The sequence below is a fragment of the Tenebrio molitor genome, chromosome 9 (assembly GCF_963966145.1).
Source record: "Tenebrio molitor chromosome 9, icTenMoli1.1, whole genome shotgun sequence".
In the NCBI taxonomy this organism is placed as follows: domain Eukaryota; kingdom Metazoa; phylum Arthropoda; class Insecta; order Coleoptera; family Tenebrionidae; genus Tenebrio; species Tenebrio molitor.
In genome coordinates this window covers 5,377,254-5,391,149 of record NC_091054.1, presented here as the reverse complement: position 1 = coordinate 5,391,149, position 13,896 = coordinate 5,377,254, and the positions used below count along the sequence as shown (strand labels likewise).

General features: G+C 41.4%; 3 long non-coding RNA genes and 1 pseudogene across 3 annotated transcripts; 3 read left to right on the top strand and 1 right to left on the bottom strand.

Annotated features, from left to right (window-relative positions):
- The first annotated feature begins 1,380 nt into the window (after positions 1-1,380).
- On the top strand, positions 1,381-3,738 carry LOC138137774 (uncharacterized). The gene is made up of 2 exons (XR_011161876.1): positions 1,381-2,437; positions 2,712-3,738. It is a non-coding gene; the product is annotated as an uncharacterized lncRNA (long non-coding RNA).
- Positions 3,739-3,811: 73 nt separating this feature from the next.
- Positions 3,812-6,887, top strand: LOC138137773 (uncharacterized). The gene is made up of 2 exons (XR_011161875.1): positions 3,812-5,512; positions 5,566-6,887. It is a non-coding gene; the product is annotated as an uncharacterized lncRNA (long non-coding RNA).
- A 373-nt stretch (positions 6,888-7,260) lies between these two features.
- Positions 7,261-11,347, top strand: LOC138137772 (uncharacterized). The gene is made up of 2 exons (XR_011161874.1): positions 7,261-8,988; positions 9,042-11,347. It is a non-coding gene; the product is annotated as an uncharacterized lncRNA (long non-coding RNA).
- On the bottom strand, positions 11,273-13,584 carry LOC138137768 (glucose transporter GlcP-like; annotated as a pseudogene).
- Between the last annotated feature and the right edge of the window lie 312 nt (positions 13,585-13,896).

Genomic DNA, 13,896 nt, shown 5'->3' with positions numbered 1-13,896 from the left:
CAGATACATTATCACATTTTATTTTTAAACAACAACTTTAATTTGTTGATACTTGCAATTACGCAATTTCTTTCAGTTCAACATGCAGACAATATTGTGCAAAATGTCGAATTCTTCTAAGAATCGTTAACACAATCAGCAGAAAGTGTGCGAAAGCGATAATCATTGAATAAACTGAACCTCCCCCCAAATACGTAAAATACCAAAGGATAAGCCATCAGTTGATGAAAATCGTTCATGTCCATATTTGGCCGAATGAACGTTACAAGAGCCCAGATATTAAGATAAACGAAAATTGTCCAAATATTTAAGACGCAAGTGTCTGTTTTTGTTGTCACTATAATACATGATAACTTGGATTTAATCTAAACACGAGACCAGCTGTTATCACGCTAATTAGCTCAATAGATCAATAAATTTGCATAACCAATTGATAAACTGTACATGCCCCACAAGTACTTACAAATATCTCTAATGGGCCGCTTATTGTTCATCTGTTACGATCACCATCCTAAAATATCGTTCTTTTACTACCGCATTAACGGCCAATTGCATCATTAATCATGAAGTTTGATTAAATTCTCCACGTGTACGCCATGTCCATTGCATGTTAAACGCCTATAAACGTTTTTAAGGCGCATTTTATCTATCCTTTGGCTACTCACTATCTCTTTGAATTTGTACAAATTATTGGTGGAGTAATCATCACGCGAGCTTTCTCCTCAAATGTGGCACGACACAAAGCGATTTTAATACGAAAATGGGAAATTAAAGGGCCAAGCACCCTCCACAAAGATTTGTGGGGTTCACCGCAAAAGGACGGACGACAACGATGCTTACAAAATTTTGATTAAGTGTGGAACAAATACGGCAACCGGTACTTTGGCTTTTTGACAAGAATGGAACTCTTCCGCTGTGGTACTCAGAATGAATAAGTCAAAGGTGCAGGTGTTACGACCAAATAAAACCGTTATCAACATTTCATTATTTTGTGGCGTGAAGAATTGAATTGCGAGTAAAATTGGATCGTAAATTATTACTTGACGTTTAAACAAATATATAAATATTAGTTGATGGTGTTCATGCCTTACTTTATGTATGCAGGTGGGACACACTGTACAAGGATCAGAGCTTAAATCGTACTGAATCCTACGAGTCATACTCATACATCCTGATCCTTGCGTTTTCTAAATTCGAATGTTATTCATAGAAAAACTGTCTTTAGATGTGCTTCGAGAGCCTTCGTAAAGTGACTCCCTCTGTCGGTGGTTTGAAGCGCATGAAAATAGATATCGTTCGATGGCGGAGCAGTAAGTCCAAGATGCGCCAGCAGAGGGCATTTTATTTTGGCACGTGTTGGGCACGTGTTGATGAGGACTGAGGAGATAAAAACATGAATTTAACAACATTTAAGATACTGATTTTATTGCACTGAAATGGGAATAGAATTTCCAGGTTCAAAACACGGCTGTAGGTTATCCGGGTCACACGGTCACAGTATTTAAGGCGAAGAACTTTCCCCGCGTTCGTCAGTTTGTGGTAACCCGGTACAAGAATAACAACTATTTTTTGGTCTGTGTTTGTGTATTATACAACAACAACAAGATAAAACGATGGAAAATCAAGGTAGAAGACAACAAAAAACGAAAAAAAATACCATTTCGAAAAAGAGCCAAAAATTACTCGACAAATTTAATTTGTTGAGGGTCTGCACGTGGTTAAACTTGTCTACCATGGAGAAGAATAAAGAATATTCAATCACCAATATCAAGCGACAGACCACACAATACGGCGAACGTTTGGTGGTTGAGTTAGATGGAGTCTGTAAATTATCTTTGCCAGAGAGATATAATACAATAACTGATAATCAACTCAAGGAAATAGGAAAGAATAAATACAACTTACTCAACAGAGGAAGCCAGGGTAGATCATATAAACTTGAGCTAACTCCGAAATCAAATCAAAGTGAAAGACAAGAAATAACAAAAAAATATATCATCCCGAAATACAAACAAAATATACTTAAGAAATTTAATTTGTTGTCTGCCTTCACCTGGTTGAACTTGTCCACCATGGAGAAGAACAAAGAATATTCAATCACCAAGATGAAACGAGAGACCACAAAATACGGCGATCGTGTGATGGTTGAATTAGATGGAGCATGTAGATTGTTTCTGCCAGAAAGATTCAATACATTAACCAACACCCAACTCAGGGATATAGGAAGGAAGAATAAATATAATTTACTCAACAGAGGAAACTTGAGTTTATCACATGAACTTGAGCTAAGTCTGAAATCAAATTCTGAAGGAACTTCAACAATTAAACAAGAAGTGGTTAAGCAATCAGCATCATTGCAACAAGAATCATCATCATGGAATATGAATCCAGGGGACATGGTTTTAAACATTCTCGGAAACACTTATTTGAAACAACAGTAAGTTTTAAGCTTTATTGATTATTTTTTGTACGAGTAAGTATGTAATAAAGTATGTAAGTAATGGGTGTTTTTTTAAATTTGGCGTCGAAGTAGGCGTTGAAGTGTCAATTGTGAACGCACTATACAGGTTACGGATCACGGATCAGCTGTTTAATTAAATCTTACGCTTTTACACGAGTGGTGCGACCTCAATCGACTCTCCAACGGCTACTTCGACGCCAAATATAAAAAAACACACTTTATATGTAATATCTATTTATTTTTGTTTCAGTTAATGCTAAATAACCAGATCTGTCAGGTCCATCCTTTGCCTCATCAGAAGACCAAGAACAATTACGTAATGCAACCATAAAAGAGATCCTAATTATACTGTGACAATTTTTTTTATTAAAACTGGTGGAGTAACACTTATTAATTATTATACAGGGTTATTCTAAATGATTGCAGTCGAAGTGGGCCATGCCGATGTTATTACATTTTTGCCGCTTTCATGTAAACTGTCAGTTTTGTCGCCGTCACTGTCATTTTTTTAGGTAAAAAGTGCGGTGATGAGATTTTTATTTATTTTTGTTAAATCAACGATTGAATTCAGAAATATTGAGTTGTTTTCCAATCAATTTTAAAAATATTGAGTTGTTTTGCACCCAATTTAACTCCCGTATGTGAACGGTGTCTACTCACTTATTCACATCATTTTGATGTTTTTTTTATGTGGAGCGGCAACCATAAATTTTACATTCAGTTTTCACCCCTACTTCGACTACAATCACTTAGAATAATCCTGTATAATCGATTGTGTAATCCGACACAAGCGGGATCTCAGATGCAGATGTAAACACGGTAACCAGAAACTTTCGATTGCAGTCAAATTAATGATAGGTTGCCATAATGTAATTTTAGGGCGCGTTCATTTGACTACAAATCTGAAGTTTCCAATATAACGTTATTGAATATCTAAATAATTGTTTAAGTATCAAGGGCGGTAAATGCGTTTAACCGGTCGATAGTAATAGTGTATTTTATTATTTTTATTATTACCCGAGACCGGTAGCATTGCGCCCGTGGTGCTCATTAAATTTTTTGCACTGTCGTAACATTAATAAAAACACAAAACAGATTTTCTACAATCGATATCCACAGGAGGGATTTGACAGCGCAAAGTTGGCATTTTCCAGGAGTGTCACTTTGCCACCTTAAAGCAGCAAAATAGTTGGAAGAATAACTCCAGTTAATATAATACTTGTAACAATTGTGTTTTTAATTTTAAGTTGATAAATAAATTACATATTCTAAAAATATTCACTTTTTACCTTGATTATAATTATAAATGAAAAACAGCAAAAAAACGCAATAGTAATGTATCACCAAAAAGTTGGCCAGTGACAGCTCCGGGCTCTCAGGGGGTTTTCGGGGCATAGGGCGTGGGTTCGGATTATAAAAAAATGGGCGCCAGGCAGCTATTGTCTTGAGCTGGTTGTTAAGCTTGTCCAGCTGCCGGGACAAGTGCTCAGTTTCTCGGATGCTTCGGAGTCAATACGAAAGAACTTAATTCCTTGCGAATTAAATAATTGGTTTATTCAATTTTTGTCCAACAGTCCAGGAAATTCGAAATGCTTACTTAAGTGTGCACTGGTCCGTGGAATTGGCAACGTTACTCTACGTAATTTTGTTAATTGAAATTTCGAACCAGTTCACATTAATGATCTTATTCAATACCTTATTCTGGTCTTATCAAGAAAGCTTTCCTTTACAGGTGACCTTGTAACTTATTTGTGAATAAACTTAAAATTAATACAACTCCGATAAAAAAAAAACGAAAGGAAAATCTGTTGCATGCGTGAAACAAGAATGAAGCGCAGTCTTCTGCTTTCATAAATTTACAACGTTAATTTAACATCGATTCTATAATTGAAAAAATTGCAAATTTACTGGAAGTAGAAGAACTGCTACTAATAATTGAAATGTGAAATTTGAAAACTTGGGCTTTGTGAAGTCTTTCTAAAAATTTGAAATTATTGAAATGCGAGATTTTTGCAAATTGAAACGGTTCTAAATATTGAGAAGCGGGATATTTGAGGCGTTCTTTGATTTTTCGCAAATCCGCAATTAAATTGTGCGACTTATCTTACGCCGGTAACGTGGTGTGACCTTGACGATTTTCTTTAGTCCTTGGTGAAACGGTACGTGGTCCGATGACCTTAATGGACGGTTTGCGGTCTGGCGACGACCACTCTGACGAACGATGTGGCGACGATCACCCCATATAACGATAGTCCTGGTGAACAATCACCCTAAAAGCGACGCGGCGACGAATGACCCTAAAGAACAACGTTCCTGGTCCGAACTATCGCCCCAAATAACGATGACTGGTCCGGCTGACCCTAAAGAACAACCCCTAACGAATTGTCGTTAGTGTTGCGAAACTCAATCGATTCGGTAATTACCTTTCCGCTGAAAGGGGTTGCTTCTCGATAATTCGAAGGAGGACTTTCCGGTTCTCCTTCGCGGTACGGTAACGGTAATCTGGCTCGAACTACCCCTAACGGACGAAAATTAGTGAAGTGAATTCGCTAATGAAGGATAATTACCTCTATCTCGCTAGATGACGAGGGGTTTCTCGACCACGGCAAAACGGTAAACGGTAAAACGGTAAATCTTCGGGCTCCTCGACGGCCCCGAAGGCTGGCAGCGCCGGACGATAAGCGCCATGGCGTTCGGCAATCCACCCACAGGGATGATTGCGGATCCCGAACGCCACGCACGTGATTCGCAGCTCGCGACTTGCGGCACCTGCCGCCCGCTCGGCGGTCGCCGACCGAGTCCTCTTTAATTTCCGCTCGCGATCGGTTTTTTTTTTTGGCTACCCCCGGCTCTAGGAGATCAACCCGAAAGATCTGGACCTTATTCCGTTGGGCGATAAGGCGTCCCGGTTATTGTACTGACCGCGCATCTTGATGACAACTTCCGGCGATCCTACACTTGCGCGCTAAATGACAGATGGTCGAACATGGCGCCGGTTTGTTTACGTTGGACTTCACCGATCGAAAAATCCGGATGTCGAAGCGGTAATGTGTCGGTGAGTCCACGCGTAACACACGATAGATGTTGACGGCAATTTCCCGCAGGATCTCAAAAGGTTGGACACCACAAGGATGAAGGAAGAAGGTTAGGGAAAAGAAGAGAAGAAGATAACTTTCCGGCAAGTCACGGGAACAAAAGGGAATCGGAATTAACTTTGCCGTACGGTTACCCGAGCTGAGAAGAAGAAGAGGAAGGATTGAAGGAAAAGGAAAGGAGAAAGAAGAAAAAAGCGAACGATGAATAGATAGGCCGCAGCTAGACAGCCTAGAGGCGTGAGGCCACCTCAGCCTAAAATTTAGGGGCTAACATGTGTGATTCCAGCCGCCCCAAAACTGGCTGGCACAAAGACTCTACAATGAAAACTCTAAAGAAACCGCGAAAGAAACAAACGAAAACCGAAAGTGAAACTGAAAGCGAAACCGAAATAAAACTGAAAGTGATCCGATAAACAAAAATGAACCCTGAACCGATAAACTCAAAATGAATTGACTGACGGCACAAACAAACTGAATTATTTCGAAATGAGCGTCCCCAAAAAAGGTTACGGCAGGGTGGGCGCGTCGCGACGTCATATGCCGTGCGTTGTGTTGCTTGTTCCTGATCTTCGAACAGCGATCTTATTGTCCCGCGAGCATAAGTAGGACCTCTTGGCCTCCTACCCCGGCCAAAACGAATAGTGGCACTTTGACCTGCTACACTACCCCCCTCCTCAAAAAGAAAAAAGAAAAGGTAACGCGGTTGCCTTTTTCTTTTTACACAAAACGAAGATGAAGTCTTCTCAAAAACGTCAAAATTTGTTCAATGGAAAAGTTTTGATTCCGCCACAAAATGGCTAGTTGATATCTGCGCGTATCAAACGATTGAAAACTGAATCTCAATGTCAATTAGTACTTGAGTACTGCGGTATGATGTAAGTCGAATTCGGGATATGTCATAAATGGGGTTTTTCAAATAAACTTTTCCTGAACAAACTCCACGGTAAAATTTTTGGTCTCGATCATTTCAAAAAATTCGACGAAAAAAAATGCAACGCAATTTTCGCTGCAGCGCTCGAAAACGGAAAGTGAAAATGCGACGAAGCGTTTTCCACGATTCCACGGAACGTCATCCGCAAAAAAATCGCTCATAGAGACACTTGGAGGTCTTCGAGTGTCTGACCTTGACATTGGCGAAATGTCCACCGTTTCTCCGATTGTGCGACAAGGATGGAACTCAAACAAACATGTCACCCGAAAAAGTGTTTCGCAGCGCGATAACGTTCTCAAAAAATTTCTTATCTGTGAAGACACGAGATAAGACTGAATACAATCCGCTAATTTTCTCTGCAAAATTCCTGCTTCTCTTACACGGTAAAAAAAATTGAAAACTGAAATTTCTCTGAAACCCAAACCCAAAGCTCCGATTGTTGAACAATGAAAAATCTGTGATCTTGCCAAATCTGTAGTTGAGTCACAAACACGATAAACAAAGCTGAATGAGCCAAACTGACCAAATTTGCGGAATTCAAACGAGGAAGCAAAATCGTCAAAATTTGTGACTGCTACAAAGTTGACAAATCACACCCCTAACAAATCGCGTCAAAATCTGTGGCGGCTCGATTGACTTGACAGGCCCTCGAAAATCCAAGCGTCAAAATTTGTGGCTGTCAAATGCAAGCGAGCCCTCGAGGCCCAAATTGGTTTACAAATTTACAAATTTGTGGTTGCTCCAAAAAGTCGGGAAATCGAGCCCCACGTTGTGGGCGTCAAAATTTGTATCACCAAAAAGTTGGCCAGTGACAGCTCCGGGCTCTCAGGGGGTTTTCGGGGCATAGGGCGTGGGTTCGGATTATAAAAAAATGGGCGCCAGGCAGCTATTGTCTTGAGCTGGTTGTTAAGCTTGTCCAGCTGCCGGGACAAGTGCTCAGTTTCTCGGATGCTTCGGAGTCAATACGAAAGAACTTAATTCCTTGCGAATTAAATAATTGGTTTATTCAATTTTTGTCCAACAGTCCAGGAAATTCGAAATGCTTACTTAAGTGTGCACTGGTCCGTGGAATTGGCAACGTTACTCTACGTAATTTTGTTAATTGAAATTTCGAACCAGTTCACATTAATGATCTTATTCAATACCTTATTCTGGTCTTATCAAGAAAGCTTTCCTTTACAGGTGACCTTGTAACTTATTTGTGAATAAACTTAAAATTAATACAACTCCGATAAAAAAAAAACGAAAGGAAAATCTGTTGCATGCGTGAAACAAGAATGAAGCGCAGTCTTCTGCTTTCATAAATTTACAACGTTAATTTAACATCGATTCTATAATTGAAAAAATTGCAAATTTACTGGAAGTAGAAGAACTGCTACTAATAATTGAAATGTGAAATTTGAAAACTTGGGCTTTGTGAAGTCTTTCTAAAAATTTGAAATTATTGAAATGCGAGATTTTTGCAAATTGAAACGGTTCTAAATATTGAGAAGCGGGATATTTGAGGCGTTCTTTGATTTTTCGCAAATCCGCAATTAAATTGTGCGACTTATCTTACGCCGGTAACGTGGTGTGACCTTGACGATTTTCTTTAGTCCTTGGTGAAACGGTACGTGGTCCGATGACCTTAATGGACGGTTTGCGGTCTGGCGACGACCACTCTGACGAACGATGTGGCGACGATCACCCCATATAACGATAGTCCTGGTGAACAATCACCCTAAAAGCGACGCGGCGACGAATGACCCTAAAGAACAACGTTCCTGGTCCGAACTATCGCCCCAAATAACGATGACTGGTCCGGCTGACCCTAAAGAACAACCCCTAACGAATTGTCGTTAGTGTTGCGAAACTCAATCGATTCGGTAATTACCTTTCCGCTGAAAGGGGTTGCTTCTCGATAATTCGAAGGAGGACTTTCCGGTTCTCCTTCGCGGTACGGTAACGGTAATCTGGCTCGAACTACCCCTAACGGACGAAAATTAGTGAAGTGAATTCGCTAATGAAGGATAATTACCTCTATCTCGCTAGATGACGAGGGGTTTCTCGACCACGGCAAAACGGTAAACGGTAAAACGGTAAATCTTCGGGCTCCTCGACGGCCCCGAAGGCTGGCAGCGCCGGACGATAAGCGCCATGGCGTTCGGCAATCCACCCACAGGGATGATTGCGGATCCCGAACGCCACGCACGTGATTCGCAGCTCGCGACTTGCGGCACCTGCCGCCCGCTCGGCGGTCGCCGACCGAGTCCTCTTTAATTTCCGCTCGCGATCGGTTTTTTTTTTTGGCTACCCCCGGCTCTAGGAGATCAACCCGAAAGATCTGGACCTTATTCCGTTGGGCGATAAGGCGTCCCGGTTATTGTACTGACCGCGCATCTTGATGACAACTTCCGGCGATCCTACACTTGCGCGCTAAATGACAGATGGTCGAACATGGCGCCGGTTTGTTTACGTTGGACTTCACCGATCGAAAAATCCGGATGTCGAAGCGGTAATGTGTCGGTGAGTCCACGCGTAACACACGATAGATGTTGACGGCAATTTCCCGCAGGATCTCAAAAGGTTGGACACCACAAGGATGAAGGAAGAAGGTTAGGGAAAAGAAGAGAAGAAGATAACTTTCCGGCAAGTCACGGGAACAAAAGGGAATCGGAATTAACTTTGCCGTACGGTTACCCGAGCTGAGAAGAAGAAGAGGAAGGATTGAAGGAAAAGGAAAGGAGAAAGAAGAAAAAAGCGAACGATGAATAGATAGGCCGCAGCTAGACAGCCTAGAGGCGTGAGGCCACCTCAGCCTAAAATTTAGGGGCTAACATGTGTGATTCCAGCCGCCCCAAAACTGGCTGGCACAAAGACTCTACAATGAAAACTCTAAAGAAACCGCGAAAGAAACAAACGAAAACCGAAAGTGAAACTGAAAGCGAAACCGAAATAAAACTGAAAGTGATCCGATAAACAAAAATGAACCCTGAACCGATAAACTCAAAATGAATTGACTGACGGCACAAACAAACTGAATTATTTCGAAATGAGCGTCCCCAAAAAAGGTTACGGCAGGGTGGGCGCGTCGCGACGTCATATGCCGTGCGTTGTGTTGCTTGTTCCTGATCTTCGAACAGCGATCTTATTGTCCCGCGAGCATAAGTAGGACCTCTTGGCCTCCTACCCCGGCCAAAACGAATAGTGGCACTTTGACCTGCTACAGTAAAAAAAAAGCGAACTCGCGCTTTTTACACGTGTACTATGGCGGCCAAAAAATTTTGGCCGTCAGTTTCTTGACATTCAAGTAAAGTGTAAATAAACCTTTAGGAATCGTAACCCCACTTTCGATTCTTGTCATTTTGACAATCAATTTAAACTGTTTGAAGCTCAGATATTCCAAAAATCCGACATGAATGAACAAAATTAGAGCAATCGTACGTAGATAACCTGAGGTAAACGTTCTGTGTAGTAGAAATGACAAAATAATTTTGAGTTTTGAAATTTACCACCCAAAAAATAACGTTCATAATCAAGACGGTAATCATGATGACAATAAAGTACGGATTACAAATTTTTTTTCTTGAATTGACAGACAATGACGGCCAACATTTTTTGGCCGGCATAGTACGACAAATAGAATCTTCTTATCGGAGGTTGGGCTAACAGTCTAAAAAACTAACTGAACGAGTCGTGGCATCTTGTGCCCAAATTCGAGAGGATCGGTAAAGTTTTTTCAAGGGTTCGTGCGGAGGGCACAGATGTGTATCTCGCATCAAGGACAACATTTTCAGCATTTACTCTGGTGAATAAGGTAGGGTGAAAGTAAAATTGCTCTGTACGTTTTTTTGGCCACAATTCGGTCAGTGTCAAATTTCTTGGGCGGTAATCGTTGTCGTTATCATTTCCCATTCATTAGCGTTGACCACGGACTGGGATGAGGTGAATTTTGAATTGTCTTGGTGGTTTACGGCTTAAAATATATTCGCGTATTTTGATTACACCCTGTATAAAAGAATGCAAAGTGGACAATGCCTCCTTTGATTTTTGTCAACCAGAGGCAGTCATCTTTGTAGAGGAAAATATCAGGCCCGCACAAAATGTGAGCCCGAGGTTTAGGTCTGGACTTCATAAGTTCACAAGGGTTTTCTACATCACCTCGGACTTCCCAAGACGAATGCAGCGTCTATTCCACAAGGATCTTTTTAAGTCCTATCCCTCGTCGTCGAGTTACAAAAACCGAGCTCACGGTCACATATGTTCCTGCTTCCCATCTTCTAGACCGGTATTTAACATGGCAAGAACAAGTTTTTGTCTCATCCGAAGACCAAGGACAATGACCTTCGACAATAACAGTCAGCCTTCGTCAAGTGGCTCCCTCTATTGGTACTGTGAAGTGGACAAAAATAGATATCGTTCGGTGGCGGAACAGTAAGTTCAAGAGGCACCACCAGATGGCGATTTTTTTTTGGCACGTCATAGATGGCACGTGTCTTCAGGAAATAATATCATGACCCATTTCAAATAGAGCGATGCACACGGACTTGTCAAGTCATCTGCACACAGACAAGTGCAACGAACTCATCAAACTCCTGACAGAATGTCATAACGAACACCCGATTCGGAAGTTCATTGGTTACTGCAACTCGCTGGACTACCAGATGACCAAGTGTCTGAAGGAAGAGAGACTCGCCCGAAGACAAAGAAACATCGAGAAGTCCAAAGAGATGAAAGAGAAGTTGCGGAAGTTACTCCGCGAGGACGTGGAGTGATTGTTGTTGTGTGAGTAGCAATAAAACTCGATTAAGAAATTAAATATTTATTCTTGTACATACGTTATGTAAGAACATACCCGCAAATAAAACATTCGAAGTACAATTTGAGCAGTTTTATGTGTTTTCGATTGCTTTGTTGCGTTTATTTGGCACGAAGATTATCACAAAGACGATGGAGAAGGTGCTGATCGCGAGGAACAAGCAAAAGGGGGAGAAGAGCCCTATGTTGAAGTACATCACTTGGAAGATTTTTGTTATAGTTAGGGCCAACATCGAGTGGAACATGATGAAGAAGTGGACGACCACTCTGTTGGCTTCTTTGGGGAACAGTTCCGGGATCAGGGTAAAAGGAATGTTTCCCAGACCAACAGTGTGGACTGCGTTGTACAGAAGGAGCACCACGAGAGAGGTGTAGCTCCAGAAGACGTCGTTGGCCTTCTCTACGATCACAATAATTTTTACAACCAAGAGCAAAGAGACTCCAACAGAGGAGAACAAAATCACGCGTTTCTTGTTTAGATTGGGGACGCAGAAAATCCCGTACACGTTGGCCAAGAGGTAGACGAAAGAGTAAAGCAGCGCGCACAGCTCCGGACGTGGACAGTGCGACGCGGTGAAGATGATTTGCGAGTAAACAATCGTCGACGGAATCCCGGAGAACTGTTGGAAGAACACCAACAGCGCAAAAATCGCGAAATTTTTCCGCAACTTAGGTCGCTTAAGTACGTCGCAATAGCCCCAACTCGTATCGACAACGTTGATCCGCTCTTTGATTTTACCCATCTCGTCGCCGACGTCGAGCTGGGGGCTGAGAAACGCGATCAGCTTCTTCGCGGCGGTGGTTTTTCCACATTTCACCAGTTCTCTGGGTGTCGACGGCAGAAAGATAGCTAAGAACAGCACTAAAATCGATACAATTGTTGAAATAATACTAAACTGTCTGAAATCCACAAACGGGCCGTAGGCGAATGCCACCATCACGCCGGCGAAGACGCACAGGTTGATCTGTTTGGTGAGGAGCGTGGCCAGCGAGTCTTGGCAGATCTCGGAGATGTAGTACTTGAGCTGACCCAGGCCGAAGCCGTTGCCGGCGCCGATCAGAAAGCGACTCCCCAGGAGGTAGTAGATGTCTTTGGCCTCCCACATCAGTATCCACCCGATCGTCATCAAGCAAGCCCCAATGACGATTCCGAATTTGGCGCTGAGTCGTCTGATCGACGAGAATGGCGTCCCGACGGTGTTCCCGATCATTAGAAAACCCGCGACCATTGCGGATTGGTCCGGGCTGATCCAGACTGGAGATTTTGGACTTATCAGCGTGGGGTAAGTCGGAGAGGGCCAGCCTAACATGATCCCGTAAGGCAAACACAACATTATTCCTAAAAGACAAAGTTACTGATCTGTTCGAGAGTTTGGTGCGTTCTTACCACATATCGAAGGCAGAACCTGCCACACTGTTCTTCTAAACTTGGACGGCACTTTAGTAACCATTTCCTCTTTCGCCTCGAAAACGTAAGTGTACCCTTGATCGTTCAAGTTCATCTCTATTTGTCTTTTATTTGTTTCCATTGTTTTATTAGGCTGCGCACCGACCACACTTACTCAAATATTTCTTTTGCCTAATTTATCACTTTAATCGTTTTATACCTGAGATCAGCACCATCAGAGTCTAAAACAAACAAAGAGTGTTGTCTTGATGCGGTCTTTTGGAGGAATGGCATCTGGTGCAAAGCTGTTTAAACTCAAGCTCTTAATAACGCCCAATAATTATTGTTTTGTTACATGCGCTCGTTTATTAGCAATGTCCTTCAGTCGACAATTGTTTATGGTTAATAAATTTCAATAGGAGATTGCAGAGTTCAACTACTCTGTTAAGTTTTTGCAGCCAAATTAGGAACACCTGCCGAGTGTTTATTTTCTTTATTCTTGTGAAAATTTGCGTCACGATGCGTAAATAACAGTCCGGGAAATTTTCTTATCGTGAAATCGCTCCGATAAAATGACAGACGTCTCATCTAGATACTGCGGAAAATGCATACAATGAAGTTAACACGTCAACAAGATTAGCAGACATCAACTTTGCAGAATAAATAAAGAGTTGGTGGTAACTTATCAAATCAAGATCAACGTTGGAAGATAAAATAGGTACTTTTCGATCGACAAAGAGGTTTTAAAAATTTTTCTTTGCCTCAAATGTTGGCAAAATGTCTACTTCATCTACTTTGAATATCTTGAAATTCCTAAATAAACAAAAACAACATGAATGAAAAATCTAGAAAGATTCCAACTTTCTACATTCACTAATAAAAATGGACCTTCATCTTCCTATTTGGAGAAGAGGGATAACTCCTTTAATTTATTTCTTCACTAGTACGTTTTTTTTTTTTTGGAAATTCTTAATTACGAACTCTTTCTTGTGAAATTATTTAGATATAATGAAAAGTTATCTGGCTAATAAAAAACGATTGGTTAGAATGCAGCACAGAGAAATAAGTTATCGAGTGTTTTAGTCACGTACGATGTGCCACAATGCGGTGTACTGGGACCTATCCTATTGTGTATTTATTGATTTTTAAAGAATTATTACAGCGATAATGCCAAATGCCGCGAATGAAATGTGCGAATGGTATAATTAAACGGTCTCATATTAAA